Raw genomic sequence first — 8453 nt, 5'->3', positions numbered from 1 at the left:
TAGCCCGTCAACATTTGGGATTGGACCCCGACCGTAAATTGTTCTTAACCCTGAGGGACAAGGAGAGGGTCCCTCTGCGGGGCCAGATAGACTGCCTTGGCCTGAAGGAATCAAAAGACCGGAGCCCATTTGGGGGCTCTGCTGCTATTATGAGAAGCAGTGTGGCTCAGTGGAAAGAGCCCGGGCTTGGGAGTCAGAGGTCATGGGTTCGAATCCCTGCTCCGCCACCTGTCAGCTGTGTGACTGTGGGCAAGTCACTTCACTTCTCTGGCCTCAGTTACCTCCTCTGTAAAATGGGGATTAACTGTGAGCCTCACGTGGGACGACCTGATGACTCTGTATCTACCCCGGCCCTTAGAACAGTGCTCTGTTACATAGTGAGCGCTTAACAAATACCAACATTAATTAATTAATGATTATGCATCTCCGGCAACCCATTATGTCCTCTGCAGCCTCAGTTTACCTGTCAGGGAATTAATCATCATCGTCATAATAACTGTGGCATCCGTTAAACGCTTACTATGTTCCAGGCACTCTACTAAGCTCTGGGATGGATACGAGCATTGGGCGCAATCCCTCTCATTCAATAGTATTGATTGAGCGCTTACTATGGGCAGAGCACTGGACTAAGCGCTTGGAATGTACAATTCGGCAACAGATAGAGACAATCCCTCCCCAATGACGGGCTCACAGGCTCACAGTCTTCACCCCTATTTGCCGATGAGGGAACCGAGGCCCAGAGAGGTGAAGTGACTTCCCCAAGGCCACACAGCAGACAAGTGGGGACTCAGGATTAGAACCCACAACCTTCTGACTCCCAGGCCCGTGCTTTTTCCACTACACCATGCTGCTTTCCCTCAACAGCAACTTAGAAAGTTTGTAAACTGCTTGGGATTATCATTATCATTTTGATTTTTATCAATATTATTCTTGCTGTTATTATTGGCATTTCTCGGAGAAAGATGGCGCTGATAGTAGCCAAAAGAGAAGATACATTTCGTCTGGTATTATTGTGGCTTTAAAGCGCCCAGAGAGAAAATAGATGACGTGACCAAGGAGGCAGGCGTAAGATAGGACAGGGAATGTGTATCCCAAATCTGTTGCATTTCACTTTCCCAAGTGCTTAGAGCAGTGATCTGCACATAGTAAACGCTCAATAGATACCACCGACGAAATGATACGCTTGCATTCAGGTATAGAATATGTGACTCCAGTTAGCCGTACAAGATGCTGCTATATATAGCTTCCTCTCTTTGTTTTATGTCCTAGTTTGAAATCATTGTTATTACAATCTAGAAAATTGCGTGGCTTGTTTTGAAAATACCCTGGACTGTCTGTGACCTCTTTAACCACTGAATGCTTTTCTTTTTCTACCTCCCCTTCTCCTAGCCTCTGGGTCTTCCCACACCGTGCTTCAGCCTAGCGGAAAGAACACGGGCCTGGGAGTCAGAGGACCTGGATTCTAATCCCGGCTCTGCCGCGCGCCTGCCGAGTGACCTTGGGCAAGTCACTTCACTGCTCTGTACTTCACTTTCCTCATCTGTAAAATGGGGATTTCAACCCTGTTCCCCCTCCTACTCGAGCCCCTTGAGGGACGGGGACCGAGTCCAACCTGATTATGTTGTCTACCCCAGCGCGAAGCGCTTAACAAATACCATGATTATTATTCTCCTCTGCTGCTCTTTAAATAGCCTTCTCTGCCCGGACATCTCAATGGCTCCTTTCAAACGTCCTCTATAAGCCCTTTTTGTTCTCTGTAACTTCTACTCCTACTGTTGTTCTTGGCTTTGGAGTTCCACAGGGTGTCTGTATTATTATGATTCAGGGCCATGTTTTGTGAAAACGCCTGTGAGAAATTCCGCCAACGAAAGGCGGACTTCAACAGGCCATCTTGAAATACCGTCTCCAATCTGGAAGGAGTTGTAACTGAAGCAGAGCAGCGTCTGGAAGTCAGAAGGACCTGGGTTCTAATCCCGGCCCCACCACCTGTCCGGTGAGTGACTTTGGTGGAGTCGCTTCACTTCTCTGGGCCTCAGTTCCTTCGTCTGTAAAATGGGGATTAAGACTGTGAACCCTATGTGGGGCACGGACCGTGTCCGTATCGATTAGCTTTTTATCTACCCCGGCACTTAGAACAGGGCCTGGCACACAGTAAGCCCTTAACAAATACCATTAGAAAAAAAAAAGATATTATCTCAGGAGACTAGGAAAATAATTGCACTTTATTCTGCAGTATAATGGACAGTATTTATAGACATGTCCATAGGTGTGTAAATATTTAGAGAAAGAAAGCGACTTATAAATCTACAGATACTCTCTCTGCAAATTTCTCCCCAAACGAGCAAACAAAAGTCCTGAAACGGGGGAGCTGTTTAGAGAAAGGAATCCTGTTTCTTCCCCCGAATGGGGGTGGGAGAATCCAGTTGTCCAGTTTTAGAGTTGGTCTGACCGCCCTCCTGTCCTGCATAGGACCGTGGGCGGGCCTTGGTCTCTGAGCCCCAAAGAACCTGAAATCCTGAGCTTCGGTCAGTCAGTCAGTGGTGTTTATTGAGCGCTTACCGTGCGCAGAGAGCTGTACTAAGCACTTGGGAGAGTACAATATAACAATAAACACATTCCCTGTCCACATCGAGCTTACGGTCTAAAGGACGAGCTCGTTTTTATTTGCGTATTTGTCTTTATCTTTATGTTGCTATCGCCCTCAATGTCCCCCTCTCCCCCACTACCTATTCCTAGATCGTGAACCCCTGAGAGCCAGCACTGTGTCTAATTCCCAGCGTTCAGAACAGTGCTGGGCACACAATAAGCGCTCAAGAAATACCATTACTATAACCGCTATCAACTACCGGCTCAGCCACTTGTCTGCTGTGTGACCTTGGGCAGGTCGCTTCACTTCTCTAGGCCTCAGTGACCTCAACTGTAAAATGGGGATTAAAAAAGTGAGCCCCACGTGGGACAATCTGATGACCCTGTATCTACCCCAGCGCTTAGAACGGTGCTCGGCACATAGTAAGCGCTTAACAAATACCATAATTGATGTTACTTATTTATTCCTATTTATGTCTGTTTCCCCGACTAGACTGTAAGTTCGTTGTGGGCGAGGAATGTGCCTGTTATACTGTCATACTGTACTCTCCCAAGTGCTCAGTGCAGTGCTCAGCACACAGTAAGCGCTCAATAAATACGACTGACCGACTAAAACGAGGTGACCTTATGACCGGAGTTTTTCACCGTAAGCACTGGGCTCCTGCTGCTGAATTCTGCAGCTGAGATGTAGCCCCTTGTTCAGAGAAGTTCAGAAGCAGCGTGGCCTAGTGGGGAGACCTCGGCTCCGGGAGTCAGAAGGACCTGGGTTCTAATTCCGGCTCCCTACTCGTTTGCTGTGTGACCTTGGGCAAATCACTTCCCTTCTCTGTGCCTCAGTTTCCTCTTCTGTAAAACGGGGGTTGAGAGTGGGAGCCCCGCGTGGGGCAGGGACTGCATCCAACCCGATTATCTCCTATCTACCCCAGCGCTGAGTACGGTGCCTTGCACGTAGTAAGCGCTTAATAAATATCACAGTTATTATTATTACAATTAGGTGAATGTGGCTGTTCTGGGGAAAGAGAGGGGGACTCAGAGATGGCTAGTTCGAAGGACTTCTACAATTTGACCCATCTGCCGTGCGACTTGGGGCAAGTGACTTCAGTTCTGTGGGCTCCAATGACTTCATCTGCAAAATGGGGATGGAGACCGTGAGCCCCACATGGGACAGGGACTGTGGCCAACTCGATGTGCTTGAATCCACCCCGGCGCTTAGTACGGGGTCCGGCGCGCGGTAAGCGCTGAACAAATACCATCGTTATTATTACGTTACCCTTCATGTCTGGGGCGACCCAAGTGACATCACGGGCATCCCCGTGCCTTGTGGCCCCGGGAGTCTTCGGTGACCAAGCTAGCCGAAAGGCCAGCCCGCCCACCTCTCCCCCGCCCCGGTGCCCCTCGCAAAACACCGTCGAAAGACGATCGCATTTCGGGAAAGTCTTCCGACTCGGCAGGCAGAGAGGGCCATCTCGCCTCACTCGGCCCGGCTCGCTGAGAGAGAGACTGGGAGAGGGAGGAATCCACCCCACGGAAGAGGACCCCTCCCCCCTTAAACGGAATCTTCTCCCGCGGTTCATTTTTCTGTCCTCCCTCAAGGCTGGCTCCCACCCAAAAGTGTGTCATCTTCCTTTGTTTCTGAAACTTTTCACACCGTATGGATTTCCCACATGAGAGGGAGCTCGTCCCTGGAACTAAATCCGGCGAAATCGTCGAGGGATCGAGTCGCCGGGGTCGGTGGTGGCGGAGAGAGACGCGGCCGGCTCTCTCGGCCTAGCCGCCCGGGCTCTCCCTCCGTCCTTAGCCAGCAGCGCGGGGCTGATGGGCCAATGCGGAGATCAATCAATCCATCAGTCGTATTTATCGAGCGCTTACTCTGTGCAGAGCTCTGTACTAAGCGTCCGGGAGAGTACAGTACGTCCGGTGTGGGGGGAGAACGTGACTGTTTACTGCTCTCCCAAGCGTTTAGTACAGTGCTCTGCAGTAGTAGGCGCTCAGTAAACACCACCGATCGATCGACTGAGTTTCCAGGTCTGGAGCAGGGTGCAGCTGGTGGGAAGCCCGGGCTTTTCCAGGGGCATTCCAGGATCGTGCTGGGAAACGGCCTTTAATTTGTGGTTCGGCTTCCCTCCCGCAGCTAATGTTATGAACGGAGAACCCCCCCGGCTGAGATCACGGTGATTAAATCCAGGCTGGGGACGGGTCCTCTCCTGTCAGCAGCTTCAGGAAAAAAAAGACGTCTCCCTGCCAATCCGCCTCTCCCTCCCCCCTGCAGACCCCTGGGGAGAGAGTGTCACTTTGGTGCTGTGTGGTGTCGTGCAGTGTTGCGCCGGGTGCTGTGGTAGGCTGTGGGGCTGTAGGTGGAGGAATGTGTCTGTTTATTGTCATATTGTAATAATTATGGTAATGATTGTATCCGTTAAGCGCTTACTATGTTCTAAGCGCTGGGGTAGATACAAGGTAATCAGGTCGAACCATGTGGAGCTCACAGACTTCATCCCCATTTTGCCGATGAGGTCACTGAGGCCCAGAGAAGTCAAGCGGCTGGCCCAAGGTCACCCGGCAGACGACTGGCGGATCGGGGATCCGGGGGACCCAGGTCCCCTGACTCCCAAGCCCGTGCTCTTTCCACTAAGCCACGCTGCCTCTCCCAAGCGCTCGCTCCAGTGCTCCGCACACAGGAAAGCGCTCGATGAACCCGGCCGAATGAATGGTGCGGGACGGTGAGGTGCGGAGCGGTGGCGTGTAGCGCGGTGCCGGGAGGTGGTGCGCCGAGCCGTACGATGCGGTGCATCGTGCAGGGCCCACGCTGAGCAGTGGGTGTGGTGGTCCCCTGGGGGAGGGCTGGGTCACCCTTCCCACTGCTTTGCTGCAAATGGTCTGATCAACCTGTTTGTCTCTGGCCCCAGCCCCTCCACCCTCTTCTCTGAAACCTGTTTGCAGGTGGGAGGAGGCGGTGGGGGCTGGGTGGGGGGCTCCGTCTGCACACACAGAGCTGGGGGGAGGGGGCATCTGGCCCAGAAAATGCCACCGAGGCACCGCAGACAGACAGAGAAATGGAGCACAGCGGGGACGGCGGCAGTGGGGGTCTCCAGGCTCCCCTCTTGGGCCTTTTGGGTGTGGCCCAAAGGCTTAGGCCTCCCACCGCCTCGAAACCTTCCCCTTCTTGCCCCCCTTGAGCCCGGTGGGAGGACGCTCCAAGGCTGAGGGGAGGGAATGAAGGTTTGGCGGGGACCGCCCCCCCCCCACCAGGCTTAGGGGAACAGAATGGCTGTTGTAGCTGCTGCTGACAGTCAGAAAGTTCTTCTTCTCATCTAACCCAGATGCCTCCTGCTGCATAATAATTATGGCACTTGTTATTAACCATAATAATATCGTGGCATTTGTTACGCACTTACTATGGGCCAGGCGCTGTAAGTGCTGAGTTGGATCCAAGCAAATCGGGTTAGACGCAGTCCCCGTCTCACGTGGGGCTCGCGGTTTCATTCCCCATTTTATAGGTGAGGTGGTTGAGGCCCAGAGAAGAGAAGTGACTTGCTCAAGGTCACTCAGCGGACAAGTGATGGAGCCGGGATTAGGGCTCCCCCGACCTTCTGACTCCCAGGCCCGGGCTCCAGCCGCTACGCCATGCTACTTCTGAAGTGCTTACTGTGTGTCAAGCACTGTTCTAAGCGCTGGGATAGATCCGTGGGGTAGAACGGGTTGGACACAGTGCCTGTTCTAATCCCAGCTCCGTCACTTCTCTGCTGTGTGTTCCTGGGCAAGTCACTTAACCTCTCCCTCCAGCCTCCTCCTACTCCCTCCCTTCCCTTCCCCATCTTCTCCCTCCTTCATTTTCTCCTCCTTCTCCTTCTTCTCTTCCTCCTTCTTCTCCTTCTTTTCCTTTTCTTCTTTTCCTTCTCCTCCTTTTCCTTCTTCCACTCCTCCTCCTTTTTCTCCTCCTCCTTTTTCTCCTTCTATCCCTTCTCCATTTCCCTCTTTTTCTCCTCCTTTTCCTTCTCCTCTTTCTCCTTCCTCTCCTTCTCCTTTCCTTCTCTTTCTCTTCCTCCTTTTCTTTCTTCTACTCCTTCTCCTTCTCCTCCTCCTTTTCCTTCTCCTACTCCTCCTTCTTCTCCTTCTTTCCCTTCTCCTTTTTGTTCTTCTTCTCCTTTTCCTTCTTTTCCTCCTTCCCCTTCTCCTTCTCCTCCTTCCCCTTCTCCTTCTCCTCCTTCCCCTTCTCTTTCTCCTTCTCCTCCCTCTTCTCCTTCTCCACATTCTTCTCCTTCTTTTCCTTCTCCTTCTCCTCCTCCTTATCCTTCTTTTATTCTTCTCCTTCTTCTTCATTAATTCTCCTCCTCCTTCTCCTCCTCCTCCTCCTCTCCCCCTAGGCTAGGTGTGTCGAAGGGTGTGAGGGGGGACATTCTTTCCGAAGCCCACGCCCTTGGGGTAGAGAGGGAATGGGAGGGAAGGGGAGGCCGGGGGGGGGGGGGGGGGGGGCCGGGGGCGGGGCTATGGGGTATGAGGGCGGGGCTATTATGAGTAGGCGGGGCCGTGAGGGTGGCCCAGAGAGGGAGGCCCAGTCCATAAGTCACACAGCGTGTCACATCCAAGCGGGAAACGGGCATTGCCCAGCCCCGTTCATTCTAGTCCATTCATTCCAGCCTCCTTTGCGGTCCGGCCCATCCCAGTGGGGCCAGAATCCTAACAGGGAGCATCGATTTCCTCTATCTAATAATAATAATGTTGAGCACTTACTATGCACAAAGCACTGTTCTAAGCGCAGGGGAGGGTACAAGGTGATCAGCTTGTCCCACATGGGGCTCACAGTCTTAATGCCCATTTTCCAGATGAGGTCGCTGAGGCCCGGAGAAGTGAAGTGGCTTGCCCAAAGTCACCCAACTGACAAGTGGCAGAGCCGGGATTTGAACCCCGGGCCTCTGACTCCCCAGCCCGGGCTCTTTCCCCTGAGCCACGCTGCTATCTCACCTACCAACCCTTTCTCTCATCCTCTTGGAGTTCCCTCCTCCTTTCTCTCCAACTTCTGCCCGCCTTCAAAAACCTTCCCCAAATCACGTCTCCTTCAGGGGTCCTTCCCTGACTAATCCCTCCCTTCCCCACCCTATTCAACCTTGGCCTTGCCTATGCACTTGAGCACTTTAATAATTATGGTATTTCTTAAGCCCTTACTATGTGCCAAGCACGTCCTAAGCACTTTAATACTCACCCCAACCCCAGCCCCATAACCCTTAGGGACTTAACCTTCCGTGCTACAGCTTTCCTCTACATGTAATTCATTTTAATGCCCGTGCCCCCCTCTAGACTGTAAACTCCCGGAGGGTAGGGATCCTGTCTACCAGCTCTATTGTGCATACTCTCTCTCGCTTTAATAGGGTGCTCTGCACCCAGAAAGTGCTCGATAAAATCCACTGATGCGGGAGGGAGGGAGGAAAAGGGGACACCGCTGGGAGAAGCAGGGAGGGAGCAGCGGAGATGTGTCGGCCAGGATGAGGCCCACCTCTCCCGTCAGTTTTTTCAGCCCACCCCACCCCAATATTCACATATAAACACACACACTCACTCTCCTTCAGGAGGAGGAGCAGCGCAGGAGGAGGAGGAGGAGGAGGGCAAACCTCCAAAGTCCCTGTCCCCACACTGGCTCTGCGGGGGCCCTTAATCTGTCTCTGTCTCAGCCTCATCCCATAATTCTTTAAATGAGGTTTTACAGCAACTTCAAAGGGCCCAAGGAGCCCCGGGGACGGCCGGGCCTTCTTCAAAGGCGGAGGGAAGTTCGGCTGAAATGCTATGCGTGGCTGGAGGGTCCTTTCGGATGGTTTCCCAGCCTGCTCCCGGCCTGGACTCTCTTCTCCGGACGGGACCCGGCCTACCTGGACAGC

The sequence above is a fragment of the Ornithorhynchus anatinus genome, chromosome 16, assembly GCF_004115215.2.
Source record: "Ornithorhynchus anatinus isolate Pmale09 chromosome 16, mOrnAna1.pri.v4, whole genome shotgun sequence".
Taxonomy (NCBI): Eukaryota; Metazoa; Chordata; class Mammalia; order Monotremata; family Ornithorhynchidae; genus Ornithorhynchus; species Ornithorhynchus anatinus.
Note: the sequence above shows the minus strand (reverse complement) of the source record.